Genomic DNA, 22,616 nt, shown 5'->3' on the forward strand with positions numbered 1-22,616 from the left:
CTCTCTTGCTGTTTCGAATGGCTTGTGTGGAGGCACCCCAGAGAGCAAGGGCTCAGCACAGGGCGACAAAGTATCACACTATCCCGAAATATTCCATGTGACTGGAAGGAGGCAAAGCCGACTGCACCGGAACATGGGAGGAGGAAGGAGGAAGAGGGAAAGAGCCCTGCAGATCCCAGGTACGCTGCAGATTTACTGCTGAGCTGAGCTGCAACTGGAAGGAACTGACATCTGACCTTTTCTTGACTCCAGTTGTCTTTTTCTAAATCAGCGGCGCACTGCTCCAGGGGAAACAACCCCCCCACCCCAGCGCATTGATTGCTGGTCCCTGGAAGCCTGTTCTCATTTACCAGGCAGTTTCAGGACGTCTCGGGGAGACATCAAGCCGTGTCTGATTGAAAGCAGTTGTGCTGCATAGGCAGCATTTCTCTTAATGAACAATCGAGTCTACAATTCTGATGCACATTTGTAATCATTTAAATTAGGCACACCACAAAGCCTAGTATTGAAATGCATTGGACTCATCTGTTTTTTTTTCTCCTTTTCCAAAGAAAAGCCTCATAGATCCAAAAGAATTGAACTTTAAAAAAACAAAATCTGTGTAGTTTTAATTGTGGGATTGTAGGACCTCTTCCACAGTATAAATGAGTCTGTGCAAAACTGTCTGCGCAAATAAAGAAGAACATAAAATAAGCAGCGTTTTACCGGGAACGAACCGATGAAAGCTGGTTACGATTAGGTCAGAAACTCCACTGGCAATATTTTAATTTAAATTTCAAGAAAATATTGTATCTCTAATGATATCATAAAAAATGTACACACATTTCTTCAGCTGATGTATTCTCATATCAACTCTGATTGTTCATAACTCTTGAGCTCAAAGATCTACACGTTCAACCACATACCCGGGCACAACAGTACAGTACAGCATTCCTTTCATTCAGTAACTCGCCTAACTGGGTCACATACCTGCCCTGAGGGCACAGCCACGATGTGTCAAGGTGTTGCAGAACAAGCTGCCTGCCCTCCGACTTAACCCCCGATGAAGGCACAGTTCTTGCACACAAATCCCACGGCTACATAACGCTCTACTGAGATGCGTAGCAAGGGCAAGGCAGGTGTCTATTTTTTTTTTTAATTAAGCCTTAGTCAGGGCGTGTATGTCATCACGGACAATGAAAAGCAGGCTTGTCCTCAGGAGTTCTGAATCCGTAAGTCTGGTTTACAGGGTTGGCAGCGCTCAGATGGGTGAGATTTTAGATCAGGCGATTCCAAGAGTCCCCCCCCCCCCAAAGAAAACCACAACCTGGCAGGGCTGGAAGGCTGAATGGGCACAGCATGACGTAAAGGAGTCAAAACGTTCCTGGCTAATGGGAAGAAAGCAGCTCTCGTCACTGCGGGGCACCTGGGGGCAGTGTCCCATATCACACAGCAGCGGCAGCCTGTTAGCTGAGTGGCTTTCATGGAATGGGGTTTGCGTCGTGCAGTGCCAGAGGCCAAGCGCTCCCACTGTGCACCCCCCCAGAGCCTCAAGCCCCAGGCCCCACAAGACAAGCATATGAACCAGAGTATCCCCCCCCCCCCCCCAACGCACATACCCTCGCCCTCAGGGCAATCCCTGACTGCCTGACTCCCTGCCAACTGGCATCTAGTCACAGATCCCAGGCTGATGTCACACTCCAGATGAAATATCATGGCTCCTGCCAGCACTGGGTGACAAGGCCAGTCTTCGGATTACAGCACAGCCGGACTGGGAGAAGTGTGCTCTGCTGCTCCGGCTGATGACCCGTTTCAGGATCTATCCGCGGGCAGTAGGCTGCCTGTAGCTGAAGCCTCTTCACGAGGCCGTGGACTGACATGGCCCTTCCTCTCTCGCGTTCATGTGAAGTAACAGCGGACTGGGCATTCCAGGGTACCATTGCACAGGTTTCGCATGGCCGATGTCGGAATGCTGCTGTGTCATAGTCTTAACTCCCCTGTTGCTGGGGGGGGGCAGGGAGAGACAAGGATCAGGAATGATAGTGCAGTCACGCAGGATGAACGCTCCTGTTCCCGTGCGGCTCAGCCGGTACAGAGCTACGATCTCGGGTTCGAGGCTGTGGGATGGTGGGAGTGGACAGCCACGCGCAGTCTGGCGACTTCTGGGCGATGGCAGGCGTGCAGCGCCGTCAGTGAGGCCGATCCTCCCGTCCAGAGCCAGCTGTTACAAGGCGACTGCTGCGAAGCTGGGCAGCTGGAGGAGTCTCCCCCGAGCGCCGCCATGGGGAGTGGAACCGCGAGCCGAGATGTGAAGTAAACACGCCATCGGCCGATACAGATCGGGTGGGTGTTGCCAAAAAAAAAAAATGGCGATTCTAAATTTAAAAAAACTACATCAAAACTGTTGTGCTTTGGAGGGAAACTTGGAACAATACATGGAAAAGAGGAGGAATTCAGGGAGACAATGGAGGCATGTTTCCTACAGCACTGCAGCACGCATTCTGCAAAAACTGACATTTTCCTAAGCAGAAACTCAAGCACATGCAGGTAGCAAACCAGAAAATGATCTATAAAATGTGCATTTAAAAAGAAAATCAAAATGTTTTTTTTTTTATGTCCCGTTTGGAAAGAGCATTATCTTTCTAACCTGGTGGACCCTAATGTCTCACTTTCAGAGTGAGGCTCTTTCCTTTCCCGACTTAGTGTTCCTGTGAGGGAGAGCAGAGGGCTTCTTGTTCATTCCAAAGAAAGAACAGATCATACACAGTACGATCACAGCAGTGGTATTCTTGTGGGGCACTGAGACTAATTTGGTCAATCAATTTAACACTGAACAAGGGCTGTTTCGGTGTTAAGGAACTAGTCTGAAGAAGCTGTCAGAGCTGGTTTTCTTCCAGGGCATCTGTCTCACAGAATACAGCACGTCAGACCCATGCGCTGTGTCAGAGTGGATGCCTTTCACCTGAGGTACCGTGGATAAGCTGATTTGTATTCACTAATGCCAACACACCTCCAGATCTGTCCTATCTGAGCGACACGCCCTGCAAAGTCAAGCCACATTCCCCTGCTGAGGCCCAGAGGAGCTGTTTGGAATGGAATCTTTGCAAAAACCCAGCTCAGCTAATTCCGTCTTTGCTTCTTGCCCTGTGTCTCAGTGGGTTGTGTCTGGATTTGCCTGGTGCTTGGATGTCTAAATCAGCAGAGAGCCCTCAGGCCGCACACTGTAACCCAGCAATTAATGCAGCCCGATGTCAAGACACAGTTATCACTCTTCAGGGCCAGTGGATGTGGTCTGGAAGTCAGTCAGGGGAAAGGGGAGGGTTAGGCAGACATGACTGCCCCCAGACTACTGCACTCCCCACACACTTAATCAGTAACAGATAAAGAGCTTAGCAGGAGAGCCACTGAACTATGAAAAGCTTAGAAAGGTCTAAGCCACATGGGTGAAACTGCACCCTTCTCAGGTCTCTTATCAAGCAGGGCGCTGGAGATCTGCGAGAGCTGTCAAAGCTGAGCCTGTGGAGATGAGGTCATGGCCATCACGGTCAAATCTTTCAACCTCAGAGCCTCACTTTCAGCTCCAAGGAGGGGGGATGCATTGCCTAAGCAATGTGAAAAAAAAATAGCTGCGACACACTGTTTTTTAGAAAAGGTAACAGCGCTGTGACACTGACAGGTAGTCAGAAGCTCAATGTGAGGCTGGTACTCTGGTTTATTTTGTCAGGGTTGTATCTGTACCTTCTCTTTTCTTGCCAGCATGGAGTTAACATGTTCCTTTGCAGCATACAGTTTGCACACAGAAGCAGGTCCCTGCGCGAACATCTTCGACATACAGATCTTGGCATGCAAATTCCAGATACATACTGAAGCACGTGCAGAGAAACGGACAGACCTGCTTTTGTGAACGATAGTTTAGGAGTTGGTTGATTAGCCTCATAACAGGCTGGGCTCTTTTTGGATTAACTAGAAAAAAAAACACACTGAATTTTCAAAACTGTGCTGAAATCAGGGGGAATGAAACGATTTTGACTCCCACTGGAGTTTCGAGTCTGTGCAAGTCAAGCAGTGAGGCTGAGGTTGACTGTCACGCCACAGGAACCACGAAGGGCTTCTGCTTGTCAAAGGGTGGAGAGACAACAACATGAGGAGACTGGAAGTGCTCCCGGTCCCCTGACACACAGAACATTCGTCTCGCCTGTCAGGGTAGGTTTCTCAGGGTGCGTCACAGCTATGTGGGCACTAATGATGTCAAACACACAAAAAAGAGTGCGTAATCCCACTTAATCCCCCTTTGTCAATTCATCAGGAGAGAAAAGGCCTCACCAGCATTTAGTCTCATTGTCTCATTTTCCAGCAGCTGACAAGAACTCCAATTATTTTCCAAGTGGTGGGAGGGCAGGACAGCCTTTGTGTTGGAGTGCTCTCTCTCTCCAGCTCTGTTCAGACAAAGCGCTCGACGACTTGGGAGGTGGAGAGGTTTCAGTGTTCCACGCTCCAAACTTTCATGGGACGACATGTTGGAAGAAAGCCAGGTAATTCCCTGGATCATAAACCATATACATCATTAAAGAAGTACGCAGGAAAAAAAAAACACTGATCATGAAGAGGATCATTGACAGTGCGAGTTCTGTGTTTGCTCTTTCGACAGGGTGGACCTGGCCTGTACATCACTTTGTTCTCACCCTAATCATGCTCACCAGGCCTTATACAAACACAGAGGCAAGGCCTGTAAGGTTCTGGCACATGGGTTTACATATCTTCTACGTTTGCTCCAATGCTCTAAAAAAATCCATCCATCAAGGCCTCACACCCTCAGTAACGCAGAACTGCATCAATCGGGACATGGGAATATGAGGATTGTGGGGGCTGGAACAAACTGACAATACCATCCCTTCCCTCAAGAAGCAGCTGGAAGGGCTCCTCAGATCAATCAGCTATTAAAAACCATAATGAGCTAGATGGGTCGAATGGATTCCTCTTGTTTACAGACTCTCTTTTGCTCTTATAAACAGACAGATTAGTATTTTCCTCTCTGCGGTCCTCTTTAGAGAGGCTGCTTTGTTCTTTGGAAACTCCCTCGCCCTTCAGATCTCCTTCCATCTCCGATTTGGCTGCTCTTTCACTCAGGATGATTATCATACTGTCTATAAGCAGTAAAGAGCTGTCCCAGTGAAACAAACACAACTGATACTGATAGAGGCTGCCACATCAAGATCTGAGCCTGCCTGCGCCCCGCAGAAACACACTGTGTGTGAATCAGGGAAACCGTCCAGTGATCAATGATGCCATCAACACTCTCACCTGGGCCTGGCTCCGCTCGCCTGCGTCTGTAACACATCGGCTGTGTGATACAGTGTATTTAGATTTTCAGAAGCCATTCGATAAAGGTCCTCCTGAAAGACTAATTCTCCGATTGCAGGAGAGAGATATTAGTGGAAACGCAAGCGTGTGGGCTGAGAATTTGTTATTAAATAGGAAACAGAGGGTACGGACAAGGGGTTAATATTCACGTTGGAGTGATGTAATTAGTGGTGTGCCTCAGGGCAGTGTACTGTAACCAAATGATCTAGATTCTTCTGTATCGTTCCAACCCCCACTCTGGTCCTGCTCATGGTTCAAGACTAAGAAACCTGCTCTTGATCAGCAGTTTGGCTTGTCCCCAGAACTGGAACTATAAGTTATACAGCTATAAGATCTCTCAGAACAGGTATGCTGGACAGAATTTTTTTTTAAGTGTTATGACTACTGGTTAAAATTTGTGACTTCAGAGAAGGCAGACTGAATGCCCAAATTCCAGGATTGTGTTTAATGTTCCTCTACTATTCCTGCCCTGAACTTCAGGGGTCTCAGATTGACCTCTTTCACTGCTGACTGCTTGTGAAGACATGACTGTGCACTGTCAGCCACATGTCCCATCAGTCCACATACCACCAGGACTCGAAACACAGACAGAGACCAGGGTCCCACATTCCACAAAACAGGCTAAAAACACAGAACAACCTTCTCTGAAGAGTTTAATTTTTACATCCTTCTCCAAACTGGCATTTCTCACAGGGGAAAACTCTGTGGGAACTCAGTCAGATGAAGAGCTATTGGCTTTAGTCCATCGTTAAAATTACACTTCCGAAGTTATGTCTTTTTCCTCAGCTCAGTAGGGGATAAATAAGGAAAAAAAAGGAGAAGGGGATTAAAATGAAACATTGTTTTAAAATGGTTTTGAGTTGCGCTGGGATTCATTTTAACCGATTCACAGCTCTGAGTAGTTTATCCCTAACAGAAAATCGCAAATAAGAATTTGCTTCCAGTGATATGAGAAGCTGTAGCCTTTTAAGGGCTGGTAGCTTCTGATAACCTTCACGGTTTCTCCCAGTTAACAGGATTGATAGCCCAGCAGTCACTGCCTCTCTGTCAACGTCTCTGCTTTGTCCCAGTTTCTGAAGGTATACAATGACAGCTGAATAATGTGCTTCAAGACAGGAACACCACCTGTTTTCAAGCAGAACTCCAGATCATGAACAGGCTGCACCTCTGTGGCTTAAACACTTCTCAAAATCACTAACTTCGTAAAAGTCTCTTCCATGTTTAGGAGCCTTTTCATTGATTGGATTACTATACATTTAAAGCTTACCCAACATGAATTTCCTCTGTGAATACAGAGCTTCACAATTCAAACTTTTGATTCACCCATAACAACAAGCCTGTCCACAGCACTATCACGGTATAGGAGCCAAGCACGTCCTGTGTGATGTGTTTAAAAATGAACTCTTGTGCTCTTGGCTAATTTCCTGCAGGTGGTGATATAATTGCTGTGCAGCAGTCTGTGTCTGAGCTCAGCCCATCAGTCTAATCATCCCCGTGTTTCGTATTTAGAAAGCAAAGCAATGAAATATAAAGGACATAGGATACATCGGATTCCCCAGCTGTTTCTTCTGGAGTGTGTCCTTCACGAAACTCCAGAGGGACTGTCTCCCCTCTGCTGCACTGCACACCCAAACTGTCCCAGAACACACCTGACCCCTCCCAAGAGAAGACAAGGAATCGCTGTTTATAGATTCACGACGGTCGGTGAAGAATTGATCTCACAGAGCAGAGGAGAAACTACAGGGGACGGGGGTTCTCATGGCGACAGGTATTTCAGTGAGCGCCATCGTTTTCGGCTGACCCCGCAAACACACCCAACTGGGCAAGAGGCTTTACTCCATGTCTGGATCACAAGGAGCAGATCACAGGAAATAAACATCGAACAGGACAGAGAAATAGGAAAAAAATAGCATCAATGATTTTACTAGATAACCTAGATCTAGATCTGACTACTGACTCTGAGTAATGGCTCTCCCATAACTTAGATTCAATATTGTCCAACTCCTGATTCTAAACCTAACACTCCTCCCATCTGGAAACCTGTAATAAAATCAGAAACTTGGATATGAATACATCTGGGAGGTGTTCTGCTGTTGTGAGTTCAACTTGTAGTGCTATTACTAAAAAACGAATCCCCCGACAGCAACACAAAGAAACACACCACACCAAAAGCACATTCCAAAACATGCCCCAGTCTTAAAGATGAGCACGGATAACAGCGGACAACATTAACTCCCTGACTCAGTCTGCGCACCACAAGGCTGGCAATGGGCGCAAAGAGAATGTCTGGGTGTCTCTGTCCAGGCACACCGATTAGTACAGAAAGGTCAGCTGCCACCAGTGTGTGGCCTACAGGCCTGGCATTGTCTGAGTGTGCTGTCACAGAGCAAAAGAGGAAGTGAGGCACAATGGGAATCCATCACCAGATCATGCACAGGAAACAGGAAGTTATTTAAAAACGCAGGAAAAAAGAAGGATTTAGTGACAAAACAGGAAGATAACCTAATGTATTTTATTATTAGAGTTCTCTGCTAGTTTAAGCACAGGTACTGTTCTCTGCTGAGTGAGATACAGTACCTGCTTATTAATTGTAAAGTAATACTGCCACTTGCTTGCTAACCAAGGAGAATATTTAAAATATGCGGAAGGAATCCTAACAAAAATAAATATATAAGGAATAAAGTGTCTGAGAATAGAAGGCCTTTTTCTGAAAATAAAAGTCACATTTTTCTTAATTGTGCTTCATGAGCTTTAAATTTTCATGGCTGATCGGGTTCCTACTGTGCAATAGACAGAGCAAGAAATGGAGGTCTGGCTGCATCTCACACCCCAGACAAGACCCTGTCAGCCTCTATCCTGCCCCCATTCAATTTCTCAGAGTGCCCCTCTCTCAGCTGTGGCTGCGCAGACATCCAGTGGGCAGGTCTGCCAGGACTTCCAGCTGCAGTCCCTGGGCATTTCTGCAGCTGCAGGCAGGCACAGAGCCCCCTCCTGATTCTGCACAACTCGGGCTTCCTGCACCCTGGGTGGCTGCCTTGCATTAGCGCCCTTCAGACAGAGCCCTACTGATGGAAACCGTGCTGAATCGGCGCGCCTCCAGCATTTCAAGAAGCTCCTCTCGACCTTCCAGGCTCTCTCACACACACACACACTCACAACGAGCAAAACATGAGCGCTGGCTAGCAGCCGCAGGGAAAGGCGAGGCGCCTGCACAAAGCAGCGGAAAGCGTGGAGCCAGCCAGCCCATCCAAGGCCTTCCTTTACCCGTCTCTGGCTCAAGTCCTTCAGAAACCGCTTTCTTTTGCCCGGTCAGCCCCCTCAATCGTTAACCATTTTCTGAACTGCAGTAAAACCCCGGGGGCGGTGTGACAGCTCGAGGGGTCTCGCCGGGGGACTAGTAACAGGCCAGCTGAGGGGAGAGACCTGCTCACTTCGGCAAGAGGCCAGCGACAGCGGCCTGGCAGACGCCAAGGTGTGGAGCACAAACCCTGAACAGCACTGGCATCCTGCCTCATCGCCACCTCTGTCCCTAACGAGCTTAACCTGGCGGATTCCAAGCTCCTCTCCTTGTCTTCCAGATCTCATCGCCTTCCACCTCACGTCGCTCTGCCGTTCAAACATAACCCTTCCATGAGAGCCTCGTTTCCTGTCCTCCACGGCTCATGCATGCTACAGACACGGTGCATCCCTACAGAGCAAACACCAACTGCAATCCGATTTCGGAATACAGCTGGCTCTAATACTAGTGCAGTGATAACAATTATAATCTCTTTCTGCAGACTGCTGCTATTATTGTGATGCAACGCAGCTACAAATTCCGGATGTGAAATACAGTCCCAAGCAGGACTAAGGGCACTGTGTATCAGTCATCACCTCCGCCTGGCCTGATGCAGTTGATACGGCCAGGACTGTTAGCGCCACACATCCAGAGCTCCAGGAGGGCGCCTTTCATCTTGCAACTCACGCGAAGACGGCCTTGTAAGCGAGATTCCTGCTATTTCAGGCTCACTGGGCTCCGTATCGCACTTCAAAGAGACTCTGCGGGTCTCACCCACATGGACCAGAAAAGCTCTCTGGTGTGGAGGTGGGGGTGGGACTGAGGGGTTTAAGCAGGGAGAGAGACTCCAGTTTCAGTCCAGGCAAAGCTGCTGCCCAAGACAAAGCCGAGACAAGTCACGGTGAGTTGCCACATGTATTCTGGCTGGGCTTGAGGGATCCCTGCCCCAGAGCCTCTCTCGTCTCCCGTTACCGACAGCAATGCCCCCTACAACTGCCAACCCCCACTTCTGAGCACAACTCACCCCCCTCTTCTTCACGAAACACATGTACCAGGGATTCCTGAGCTCACACAAACAGGGCTCAGAACAGATACTTTTTGCAAAGACAGTGTAATCTATTTTTAAGTTAAATAATTGCTGAGGGACAATGTTTCCTGCTTTAGTTACCCAGTTTTGTTCAGAACCCATATCTGAGTCGGAGGGCTTTGCTTTCCGAAGTTTGGTTAGCCAGCGTCCGAGCCAGTGGTGCAGGAGTTCAAGGCCTGTCTTAGCCCTGCGAACGGGCTGAAATGCGTCAGCATGCGTATGCTGCAAAGGAACAAGTCCTGTATTTGTTCCATTTTAACAAAAAGAGAAAAGAGAAGAGAAGAAACACTTTTGTGGAGCACCTGGACATTGAAGAATACAATAATTACCAAGTGGCCAGACGCAGTAAAAGTTGTGCAAAGTGGCTGCTGCACAGCAAAGACAGTCACAGTGCCAAGTCTGGGGACAAGTGTGGCGCTGTGCCAAACAAGCCACCAGAAAAAATGTCACTTTCAACCACAGACCCTCATTAATTCTTTGTGCAAAACCAGCATTTCACAAACTGCATGTAATGGAAAGGCCAGTAATTGGATGCAAATGGTTTTCCAGCCTGCTAAACTGCAGGGTTTAACAGCTCCGAAAGGGAGTGGGGTTCTAAGCGAGTTCTAATGGCAAGGTCAAACCGATCTGTGCAGAGGACACAGGGTGAAAGCGTGACGGCAAGCTGTAGTGCAGAATGAGATCAGCAACGCTTCCGCTGACAGCTGCCCATACAAATAAAATTACCTCTCAGAAGATCCATGTGCATATCGGGCACAAATCCCAATGAAAATTACAAAAACTCTCAGGTCTCAGACTGCGAGGTTGATTGATCCAATGCTTCAAACTCCTTTACAATATCCTATTTGTAAGGATTATTATCACTTGCATGCACGGTTCTGCAGATGTGATGTCATGTTTACCATCTGCCTACATGACATCCGAGCTGGTGCTATGACATCACGAAGAGGAGCGATGCAAACACGAGAGCTTGGAGCCCCCTTCAACCTGTCGTGGGTTTTTTTCTCTCCTTTTTTTAACCAGACATATCAGTTTACCTGCTAGCTGTTTCCCATGTGTCCCTCGCCTATTTCTGGCGCAATTACACATCGGGGTAGCATCCCCGAACAAGCTGCTGTCTCTGGACACCTTCCAGATCTCTTGCATTCTGCACTTCCCACAGACGGCGCAGTGTGGCCCCTGGGGAGCCCGGAGCCCGGAGCCCGGAGAGAGAGATACGGAGCAGCAGGATCTCCGGCAGCCTCACATCTTCCACGCCAAGCACTGCTCTCCCCCAGCCCTCCACCCCCTTCCTTAGAGCCACAAATGAAAGAGTGCAGAGAGATTTAGGGGCTGAGAGGAAGCTGAACATATGTACCGTGTCAGAAAGAGACACACAGACAGACCAGAATGGATCTGGCTGGAGTTGGGGTGGCCAGAGCAGGACCAAAAAGGAGGAAAGAAAATACGCAGACAGTTCCCAGTTTTAAATCTGATTAATGGCGCAGTATCTGGTCTGCAGAAAACCGAAGAATAAAAACTGGGGTCAAATAATGTGTCATCCACCTGATCCCAGCTGGGCTAGAGGCTTTGTGCTTCCTGTTTTCTTCCACTGCATTGTGGGATGGAAAGGGCTCTTGCTTTAGCAGCCCTCATGAAAAGTGACAAGCAGATACGTAATAACCCTTCTTCAGGTGAGCCCTGCGGAAAGCAGAACAGTGCCTCTCTCCCCGGTGGGCAGTTAATGTGTCAGTGCCTTGAGGCTGCACGCTAGAGGGCAGGATGCAGGCCAGGTAATTGATGTCTGCTCTGTTCCACTTCCCCTCCCTGGCTCTCAGCTGCCTGCGGCTCAGTAACACACTGTAACCACATTAAAGCCGCATCTCTCAGGACAGCCCAGCAGGAAGCTGGGTTGGCGGAGCATCAGACAGCCAGGTCAGCGAGCTGGGGGCTCAAGCCTGCCATGTGTCTTTATCGGGGTTCGTTTCTGTGGGGTAGCTGTTTTAGTCATCAGAGACGGGGGAGTGTCAGGCCGCTGGGGCGGTGAAGGCACAGCAAGGGGGTGTCGGGGCATGGTTAGGTGGGAACAGTTCTGGACCAGGCCAGAGAGGAACGGCGGTGTGCAGGTGGTGCTGGGAAAGCAGCGGTGATTCTCTCACTCAGATCCTGTTCTCTCAGCTGCTCCTCTTCAACACAGGTCAAAGCGAAAGGCGAAGATGCTCCTGGCGCCAAGCAGGAACACGGATAAAACATACATTTCTTTGACGTTCCCCCAGAAAATGAAGGGCAGAAGAATGAATGAAAACGCACTTCATACATTGTGTGGGACAGGCGAGAGGAAGGAAGAGGCAGCGAAGGACATTGCCATAGATGAGCTTGAAATTCCCAGTGCATCCTGAATCCCAAATGATAGTGACGTTCCACACGGACAAGAAGATTAATCTGATTTCCAAGCTTCCCCACGCCAGCTGCACCAAAGTCCACAAATAGGCACAATGTCTGTAGGAAAAGAATTCAGAAAGGTTTTCCACGCAAGATCAAACTTACTTTCAGCCGAAAAGCACAGAATCAGCTCTGGCTCATGAATCACATCCATGACACAGTGCGCTGACATCCTACTGAAGAGCAATAGAAAATATGAAATATGAGACTGCAGCGTCCCTGAGAGATGGAGGGAAAAAGATCAGAAGATCAAATATATATGCATTAATATCTAAACTGCAGAATGCGCATTAAATCTAAAGACTTCATGAAGCCTGTCCAAATAAATCATTGTTGTTTTATACCCAAAGACATCTGCTGAGGTTGATGGAAAGTCTGTGCGCTGTTCTTGTTTCCCAGGGCTTCCAGACCTAAAGAACGGCCACACCGAACTTTCAAGCAGCTGTGAGGTTGCAGATTATAAAGGTAAACAGAACCCCCTCCGTAAATGTGCACACAATAATGAGGGTGAGGCAAAGGGACGACTTAACCCCATACCTGCATGAAATGTCTCCCGATCAATCTCTCGGACTGAAGGAAGCATTTTGCTGTTTTTCCTGACACTGGCTTATCATGTACTCCATTAATAGTTTGAGGTTTTTTTTTCCTGTACTCTCTCACAACCCCTCTCCCCAAGTGCAGGACTGTCCCAGAAAGGTCATCACTCTCCCACCGGCTGCGAGCTGCTCTGCTCTCAGTGCTGCTCCGAGCCGAGATTCGGAGTTAAAAGCAATAACCGGCTCCGTTTGGGGAAAGCACTTTGATTAGAAGCTTCAACGCACTTCTCCAACTTTGAAAAACAAACACAAAGCAAAACAAAGGATAAAAGAGTCTGACTCAAGTTGGACAGTAAGGAAATGATAAAAGGTTTCACCTGAGGAAATTTGTAGACGATTTACATTTTTCTTACCATAGTAGCACCACAAATGCATGTGCTTTAAAGATATGGAGATGGAAAGTCCAAGGTTCAATGGGCAGGGCAAAAACTGTATTGTTCAGAGATATATTTCATGCTGTTATCACTGCTCATCCAACCATTTTCCATTTGCAGAACAGTCCTGGTCGGGCACCTCTGCCCACACTCACACCCGAGACCACAAACTGCCACGCTAACTGGTGGCCGACAAGGTTTCTGTTTTGACTACCAGGTGCGTTTGGTCGTTTTGCACTTTCTGAACCATTGCTTTTGTTAACGTATACAAATGGCACGCTTCTGCAGCAACATTCAGAACCGGCTGGACAGAATGTACAAAGGGAAGTGTGGAATGTTTTGATATGTAAAGACGATAAAGTTAGGCGCATAACTCCCAGGGAACAGTGGAGCTTTGCCGAGTCAGAGACCTCAATGAAATGACCGAGACGTCCAGTATCACTGCTACTGGCAGGACTCTCCAGCGAATGCACAGCTGCAGTTACGGTATGGGTGGTGAAGGGAAAAGAGTAAAGACTCACGCAGTAAAATAAACAACATTAACCATCCATCCATATTCTAACAGCTTCATCCAATTCAGGGTCACAGGGCAGCCAGAGACTAACCTGGCAAGCAACGGGCACAGGGCAGGATACGCTCTGGACAGGACGCCAGTCCGTCACAGGGCAGACACAGACACAAAACACACACACCCTCACATCATTTTCCCAGAAGCCAATTAGCCTACCAGTGTGTCTCTGGACTGTGGAAGGAAACCGGAGCACCCAGACAAAACTCACACAAACACGGGGAGAGCATACAAACTCCACACAGGAAGTAGTCCAGCTCCACAAATGAACCCTGGGCTCTAGTGCTACAAGCAACTACTGTGCCATCATGCTGCCCTACATTAACCATACAACAGAAAACTAGATTTGCATTTTACGGCTTCCAACCGATGTGTGGTCGGACATCCTGTTCCTTATCAGTTTACGATTTTACTATGAAATCAGCCTCTGCTGGTTTACGGATAGGTATCCAGTTTCTTAAAGGCCAAGCAAAAGCAGCTTTTTTTAGGGAAGTTCTGCTATTCGGAGGCTTTCTGGAAAAGCCTTGTGTTTCTCCCCCCAGACACTGACTTTTTGTTTCCATTTCTTGCAAATGATGGAAATTAGTTCCTGGTGTGGAGCTCCAGTTCTCTCCGAACAAGGGAACATTCCAAACGCCGTGCAAATCCCAAAGGGAAATGGTGGGAATCTGTTTCAACAAGAGGAGATGCGCTCGGGCTTGGGGAACAGGGTATGAAATAATAGAGATAATGTTTAGGGACGTCAACCCAGATCACAAAACTGACATTCTCCTGATACCCTGTCCCCCGCCCTCCACCCACACCATCCCGGGATTAACCAGTCCTCAGAGACGTCAGCTCTGAGCAGGTTTTCCATGGCAGAACAGAAAAGCAGCAAACCTGAAGCTCTCACTCAAAGCTTTGTTTTTTTGTGTTCGCTGTAATGGCAGAGAACTCGTACGAGGCCGTGACAGATCACACAAGCAAGGAATGTGGACAGCTGAGCTGCTGGAGTCATGAAGCAGGCAAGAATGAATCCCACGCCCCCACACACACACAAAATACTTCAGGACTGTGTCAGGAGCTCCACGTGGATCTCCTACTCCTCCTCGCTACTGCAAAGTGCTGCTCTCGTGCACTTCCAGGTGGAAGGAAAATAAGATACTGCTTTAAAAATAACTTAAAAAAACATGCATGAGGCTTTTCATCTTTGCCTCCTTCTGCCAAGAAAACACATCTTCCTAAATGGAAACATTTCTTTTTCCTCTGCCCACTGTGCAGTGGGTGGCCATCACCATCCCAGAGGATGCTGTCTTATACAGCCTCAGAAGTGAGTTAAAGCAGCGCTGAACTCCAGTTCCTCTTATTCCTGATTCCGGTCAGTGGGTTCGGCCTTTGAATGCCAGAAGTCCTTTGTGTGCACAGCGCCCCAGTCTGCAGGTCCAGAGGAATTTGTTACACACCCAACGCCCACATCTGTCAGACAATCCCACCCCAAATGTCAAGTGCAAAACAAAGGTCACCCCTCTGCAAACTGGGACCACAGGGCCACTGCAGAACCCCTCCTTCCTGCTTCGTTTTATGTCTCCGTAATGCTGTGCAGATGCTCTGCAGCATCAGGGGGCTCTTCTACAGTATTTAATTACAGTGTTCTTGATTAACAAGAACAATTGGCCTCTTTCTTGTGGCCTGTGCACCTCTGCTCTGCAAGACCAACCACAAAAGGAGAGAAACTCATTGCACAAAGGGCAGTGTTCTGATGGCATGACGGTAACTTTAGTCTTGGTCTGCAGTATTCAGCTCTGTTGCCTGTCTCCTCCACCTGGCAGAGAAGCCCTGCTGTGGCCTCAGTCTGCCCGTTTCTTGTCCTTGTCTGTTTTGGCCCTGACTTGGGCAATAGTACTTGTTCCGAACAAGATGCTTTGAAAGAATTAAAATAATGAGTCTAAATATCTTTTTTTTTTTAAAAAGAAAGAAAAAATGCAATGAAAGGATTAATTGTGTCCCAATTTAAAATCTGGGGCACTGCTGCCAAACGTGCGCGCGCCAAAGCAAGCCTGTCAGACTGCCGATTTCCTGGCTCTGACAGTAAAGTGGGCCCTATTTTTACACCCGCTTATCGCAAGTCCCTCTTCGTTCCAGGCTGGAGAGAAATGATAAGGCAAAGTAAAGTAGAACAAACTCGGTACGCACCTCAGTTAAGAATGCAACCTTTCTCAGGACTGTTTCCTGCAGGCAAGTCAATTCTCAACGGTAATTGACTTATTTCTGTTCCAGCTAGCAGCTCCACACAAAAGCCAGTAGTAATCCGGTAGGCCTACTTATGTGCTGTACACACACTTGTAGAAATAAAACAAGCTCTAACAAGCCACACACCACAGCCACAATTGGGTGTATTCCATAAACTAATTTACAGGAAGAAGATAAGTGAAACTGCATAATTTCCAAAGGTGTACCTCAAATTTAACAGATGAGGATTAAAAAGATTTATCCCCAAGAAAAATAACAATTGTGTTATTTTAAACTTTCTTCCTCGTTGGTTTCATGACAGAAATATCAACAGGGCCGTTCTTAGGATGAAACTGGATTTTTACTGCTGCTCGTGAGCAGAATGTCAGATGTCTGGTATGTCGATGTCCAGAGACGGGGGCAGACGGAGTGCGTGTAAGAATCTGCAGTTCAGGTGTTTGAAGAGCCCCACAGTTTTATACTGATCCAGGGACTGATCTTTCAGTATGGATTTCATGGATTTGAATACAAACAGGCAGAGAGAGAGGGAAGTATGAGTCTGCCTTCCTTGGCATAATTCAGGGTAATTCCCCACAAAAGGGCGAGCAGAGTGTGATGGGAGGAACACACCCACAGAGCACTTAATGTTTCCTGGATGGCCAAAAGAATTCCACATCATCCCGCAACAAAATCCCGTTGCCTTTCAACTGGACCCTAGAAAGCCTGACACCTCCACAGACTGGCACTGACCAGGCTGCTCTGCGCCACCACATTTCACAGACATTTTCTGGACAAAACCTTTTCAGAAAGAAGGCTTGGTAGAGACAGCACAATGGAAGTCATGGTCGTGACATTAAACAGAGATAGTTCACTGCCCACTAACATTAGCACTGACAGCCGGTCAATCCTGTCAGGAAACTAGTACTGCAGTGGAGAAATTTTCCAAGAGAGGAAACACACTGGAATCCTTCAAAAATGTTCATCAGGAGCATGGAAAATGGTCAGATTCGGTGGGCTGAATGGAACTTTCTTGTCACAGATCTTCTTATGTTCTCAACAGAATGAAGAACAGAGGGGAAACACGGATATTTCAAAGAAGCACACAGTTCTGAGAGACCTGTCATACTGACAGACTCTTCCTCATGACGGAGGCATCATGGGAATTCATCAGTGGGATTAAACTTTCAAAGCAGATCACTGAAAAGAAACCAAAGTGGAAGACTTTGTGTATCACACTGCACAAGTGAAGCTAAACCCTATCAGCAGGATTGCTTGCTTGACAGCTTTTTTTCTCCGCTTGCATTGAACAACAGCACAGACCCGGTTCTGTATCAGTCAGTCTCTATTTGAATTCCTATTCATACAAAAGTTCCTCTTGAGACTTTTCTTGAATTAAAAAGTGGTGAACAGCACACCAGACCCATGACTGCCCAATACTGCTTTTCTGCCTTTGACAAACAGGGCCCTCGTCCGCCAGCACATTCAAGAATCCTTCATGGAAAAAGGCCGGGATGATCTTTTGTCCCAGCTAACAAACAAATAAACAGCAGGTCACAAGAGATCGCGCCACAACCTCCAGCTGAATGTGGGACTTTAATGATAGAATGGAGTCACACAGAGGAGCTGAGCACTGCTGTCCATCATCAGTAGGGCTCGGCTGCACAGAAGCTGGTCCTGCCTGGAATATTAAGTGCGCTCATGTCTGATCAGGATAGGAAAGCCTGTCCGATGTCTCCAAGGAAAACTCCAGGAAACTGACACAGGTGGTGAGACAGTCCCTGTAAACTGTTGTTTGCTGCTTTTAGGGTCATGATGATTGACAATTATTCCAGTATTTATATGTGGTGGTATATACAGTATGTTCATGCTCACTGATACAAACAACATGCAGTACTTAAGTCATTCTGTTACTTTTAATGTCCTCCCTGCAGCATCTATATTAATAGAATTAAATGTTTTTGAACGCCAAATACTTTCCTTGAGCCAGCATTTTTTTTTTGCAGGACTCGAGGGAACTACTTAATTTTATGAAAAAACATCTGCGAGTGTTACTGAACACGAAACTGTGAGCCTCTCTGCAGGCAGACTGGCACCTCCCACAGTTCTGCAAACAGAGGAAGAAAAAGTGAAAGGTAGTCTCAAAGCTACAAAAACTGAACGCAGGCATTCCTGACACTATTGAGACTGTCATTTGGTTTGGGCTGCACATCTTCTCAATTAGTGAAGGATCAGCAGTGCTCAGTTTCAGTTTGGGCAAATATCATAATCATCTGTGCCTTTCACTGGGAGATACAGTAGTGACTAGACTAGGCTGACTCAAATCAGTATGGACTAATACAAGAATGAATGCCAGTGTATCTTCCCAAGCATATAGTACATTATATTTAAAAAATAATTAAGTATGTATAACATTTATCATGAATCCTTACTATGTACAGTACATCTTTATGTATAATATGGGTAGTTTCATTATGTACTGTTGGGCAGTTAATGTAGTATATAGCCAGGCTTGAAGATATTTATGTTAACCTAAACACTGGCTGACCTCTAGCGAGAAGGAAGCAGACCTATTCATTCAAAACCAGCACATAGCGCGCACACTCTGTGCACAACTATTACATTAAATTACACATCTCATAGAGGACAATTGGGGTTTTTAAATAGCACACACATTCCGGCCAATACATCATTCTGCCTGTGACAGGGAAATAAAAAAACAGGAAGCAGTAACCCCAGACTGCACAGAAATCATTCTGTTTCTCTCCACATCACCAGCTCGGGTTTCCCAAGCGCAACCATGGCACCAGTATAACAAACACCATGCACTGACACAATTCAGCATTTGACAACCAAGCCTGCATGCCAGCTCTTTCCACAATAATTCAGATCATTGCCGACTCCAAAAACTGTAACACACCGCATTAAGATATCACTAGAGGAAAGGGCACGCTCAGTATCACTGCTCCTACACAACTTCAGTGAGATTACCGTTTGAGTTGTTGCAAAATATACACAGTATATAAATACTGCAATGTGTCTTTCTTGTAAAGTGCAACCGTGCTAAGGGGACTTTGTAGCTCAGTACTTAAACTGGGCTGTTAATTTTTTTTTCCAAGAAAGTAGGCAGCAACCTCATCACCAAGTAGATGTTCTGACACGAATCTGCTGATCTTAACTGTTCCCTCTAAGAGGTTCATTAAAATCAGATTTTCCACAGACCACAGAGCGTCCGGCGACGATGGAGAGAGGGCGTGTTCTTGCAGCACCAGTGGCTTGGAAGCACCTCGGACTGTTAAAGGTGTGGCGAGCCGCTCTCAGGGAGCATGCTCAGAAAGTGATATCCTTCCTGCCTGCTGCATGCCCCCCACATGACTCCGGTTACAAATACCTTCCCAGATGTCCGGGCCCTTCAAGCCATTCCCAGGCTATTTGTTAGGAAGTCTTGGAATGAGCCAGAATGAATCTTAATGGAAGGAAGAGCTTTAACAGCGATGTAATTTATGGGATGAAAGAAAAAAAAATAACCGTCCTGCTGAGACAAATAAATTGGAGCTGTACAGCTCCTTTCTGAATAAGCATGTGAAAAACTGAAAAAAAGAACATTGTTGAGCAACGTACAATGAGCAGGAAGCCAGTTTCTTTTCAGAACTGATGCTATTGTACACTGTCGTACAATGTAAGTCCTTAGTACGCAAAATATTGTGACTTGAGGGCCAAGATGAGGAATATAGCCTGAAGTCAGAAACAAAAAAGAGAAGCTCATGATTGAAGAAGTCCCCAAGGAACTGAAACCAGTAAATTCAAAACCGTTTCTGTGGATACTACAGGAATCTCTTTCATAGGAACACAGCCGGTCCACAATGATCTCATTAGACTGTCTACAGCACCGATAGAGTCACAAATGAACAGGCTTCAGCAAAGGCATGTCCTGTGGTCATAGTTAAACCTCCATCATCTGCCAACAGACATTATCCAGCACACAATCCCAAAGCCAACAGAAGTTATTCAAATTCGGCTATTTGTTTTCCGTGATCCACATGAGATGTACAGTCCGTTGTCACAGTCATTATTCCTCAGTCAGTGTGATAACCAATAATGATCTTTCAACTAGTTATACAACGTTTTGCGAGAAACCAAGATGTACCAATCAAGCAAAATAAATATTGAACGGAACAACACAACAATAGGTTCTTAATAGGTCTTTTTGGGTTCCTAATTCTTGAAGGAACAACATGGGCAGCCTGTAGTTGAATGTCTTATATGAAGTAGTTAAACTGGCGTGCACTAGAATTCTGAGTCTTATACAGTATGACCTCTTCAAGCGCCTACACCACAACACCGTCTCTTTTACCTCACATACAGTACAATGAAGACATAAGCCTCTTGCCTGTATAATCAGCTCAATTCTTTAGCTGTTGATGAGGAAATAACTTCTTTATTTGTCTTTCTAGATTGTGAGTCATATTTTTTCATGGCGTTGTGTCCCCAACATGGCTGAGTCTAGGGGACTAACACATGAGCCCCTAGACTGAGCCATATTGGGGATGGAACAATGGGTTCAGGTTGTGTGAAATGCATTTTGTATTGTGTTATGTCTTTGACCCGTCTGCAAAGCACATTTTCCGAGTTTCTTGAAAAATCCTGACTCTGGCGATGATCTCCACTGTGCTACACAGACAGGCGGCTATGTCTGATGCACTCAGTCCCCGCACGAACTTAGCATGTAACCCCCGGCAAACGGGCGCAGTTTGTCACTATAGCTTTTCCTGGCTCTTGTTTACTTCCATTATGTTGCGCGCCAAAATCGTTTGAAGTGGCCCCAACCTTAAAACTCCCGGCACAGGTCTCATATTTATATATTGTTTTTCTAAGCAACATAAAAAATAAATTAATGAAACTGAGAACTCCTAAGTAAATCAATAGCCCATCTATACACACGTCCGGTCAACTGTACTGTACTTTTTCCACTAAGATCTTGTGGATAAAAATAAACGTATTTCTCGAGTGGCGTACACTTGACGTCTGCACAGTTCCTACGAGTCGCAGGTCTCCAAAAAAGTTCATTCTCCGCGGCGTATGTTACAGGGTTTAAACCGTTGAATTTCTTACCGACTGAGTAGGCAGTGCGTCCGCGTCTCTACAGAACAAATGTCCCTGAGCCTGTATTCCGCTCTTGGGGGCTGGTCAGATTCTTTCAGGACAGGGCAGTTCGCCGGGAAGACTGAGACCGAACTGATCCCGCTCCCTCGGGATCGGGACAAGAACATTTCCGCCTACTACACGGTCATGTCCATAATTACATCCAGCGGACATCCTGGCGTTGGGGCCTCAAGCCTTCGTCGCGGCGGTACAGCGGGCTCAAAGGGTAACAACCGCTGAGGGCACGGGCCTTGAATCACACAGAAAAGCAAAAGTGTGTCGACAAACCGCCCTGCAAAATCCGGCTAAAAGATTGTGGCAGTCAGACCTGAATAACTAAAACTGTTTTAAAGCGTCCTGATAAGCGCAGGCCAGTGACGAGCACAATCACTTCACAGACCTCACGGGAGGTGACTGTGATAATAGCAACAAGTGAGCAAATCAACAGGAGACAGGCTCAAGATTGAAAGCAGTTGTGCGATATTACAAGATCTAATCCAACCCGACTTTGTAACGGACATAACCTTTTTTAAAGAAATTGAGTCTGGTGCAATTATTCTACTGTACATGATGTGTGAAGAATTACAAAAACTAGCTCCAAATAGTGCAGAATGGATTACAATGTATTCATTGATGGCCTAAGGATAGGAACTGCTGAGATTTATGTTGGTGTGTAAACGGCCGCAGATGGATTCGGTACACAGAATGCTCGGGTCAAGTCAGGAAATACAATTAAAAGTACCTACGCGCTGCGGTCCGGTGGGAATGGGCACGCAGTTTGACGATTTCCATCTGGTAATGTTCAAATAGCTTTGTCTCCAGGCCCTGAAGACATCGCATGCCCAACTCAAAGTGGGAATTAAAACGTCCCGATCCTAAATGAGGTTCAGTAACCCCACCGGAAGGATTTGAAGGCATATTAAAATATAGTAAGAGCGTTTATTACTATCTAATGTTTAATGGGTTTTCCTTCAGATTAACAACAACAACAACAACAACAACAATAATAATAATAATTATTATTATTATTATTATTATTATTATTATTATTATTATTATTATTATTATTATTATTATAATGCACTTTGCCAGTGAATTCTAACAGTCGCGGACATCAAAACATCAAAGCATTTTGTCAAAAAGACATGAAGTTGTCCCATCTGGCCGGTCCCTGTACACACACGGACGGCTCTATTCGTGAACGTGACGGATGCACCGGGGTGGGAACCGTTTCACGCCCACGTCTGTCTCGGCAATCTGACAGAAGCTTTCTGGGAAGAGGGAACAACGTTATTGATGACCCGTTCTCCGATCGATCACGCGGGCGTGTGTGTGTGTGTGAAAGGCTCTCCTTTCTGGTGAAATTACATTTAAAAAAAAACTATTAAAAAAACAAAATTGCATTTAAATAACGACCTTATGCAAATAAATAATCGAGGGGTGAAGATGCGAGAACCGAAACGATTTGTAACGCAAGATATTTTGCAGTTTGGAGGCCGAGAAGTCCGTTGTCCTGATCCAGTAAGGGCCAAAGGGATGCGAGAAACATGCGGTTTTTGTTCTGATGACGAAAGTGCGGCCCTGTCTGAATCCACAGGTCTTCCCG

At 46.5% G+C, this 22,616-nt stretch overlaps 1 protein-coding gene across 2 annotated transcripts in view; it reads right to left on the reverse strand.

Annotated features, from left to right (window-relative positions):
• Positions 1-21,347, reverse strand: part of rhbdf1a (rhomboid 5 homolog 1a (Drosophila)) — a 67,791-nt gene extending 46,444 nt beyond the window's left edge. For both annotated transcript variants that reach the window (XM_069180742.1, XM_069180743.1), the window contains exon 1: positions 20,981-21,347. The gene's annotated coding sequence lies outside the window, so the exon portion shown is untranslated. The remainder of the gene's footprint in view (positions 1-20,980) is intronic.
• Positions 21,348-22,616: the final 1,269 nt, after the last annotated feature.

The sequence above is a fragment of the Lepisosteus oculatus genome, chromosome 19 (assembly GCF_040954835.1).
Source record: "Lepisosteus oculatus isolate fLepOcu1 chromosome 19, fLepOcu1.hap2, whole genome shotgun sequence".
In the NCBI taxonomy this organism is placed as follows: Eukaryota; Metazoa; Chordata; class Actinopteri; order Semionotiformes; family Lepisosteidae; genus Lepisosteus; species Lepisosteus oculatus.